Source organism: Microtus ochrogaster, chromosome 10 (assembly GCF_000317375.1).
Source record: "Microtus ochrogaster isolate Prairie Vole_2 chromosome 10, MicOch1.0, whole genome shotgun sequence".
Lineage (NCBI taxonomy): Eukaryota > Metazoa > Chordata > Mammalia > Rodentia > Cricetidae > Microtus > Microtus ochrogaster.
The window spans coordinates 40,367,514-40,368,089 of NC_022016.1; positions in this window are offsets into that span (position 1 = coordinate 40,367,514).

Genomic DNA, 576 nt, shown 5'->3' on the forward strand with positions numbered 1-576 from the left:
AGAGAGAGAGACTGGTGCTGTCATGGGCTTTTGAGACCTTGAAGCCAACCCCCCAGTGCCACATCTCCTCCAATAAGGCCACGTGCTTAATTCTTCCAAAACAGTTTGCCAACTGGGGGCTCAAGCATTCAAACATATGAGCCTATGGGATCAATTCTTATTCTTACCACCACAATATAGATGTCCCACTGATCTGGGCACTCAGCAGCCACTTATTCTCAGCTCTTGGACCAATTATGAGTCATTGCACTCACTGCCCCACTGCAAAAAGAAGCTTCTCTGGCCAATGTTCAGAGGAGCAGTAATCTATGGCTATAACCATAAATATTTAGAAGGCAGTTTGATAACATGACCGTTTAAGAGAACAATAGAAGTTGATTCCCTATTCCCCACCCTGCCAAGGCCTGCGACTTCCCAAGCCATGGACTTTTGACTAGGTTTACAGTATCAGGCATGAATTTCAACCGAGAGAGGTAGTCCTCAAACTCAATCAGAAAGCATTTGCTTACCCTCTGAGCCTTCATATTACTATTGCACCCCTGGGAATATTTCCCCTGGCAGGCCAGTCTTGTCGCA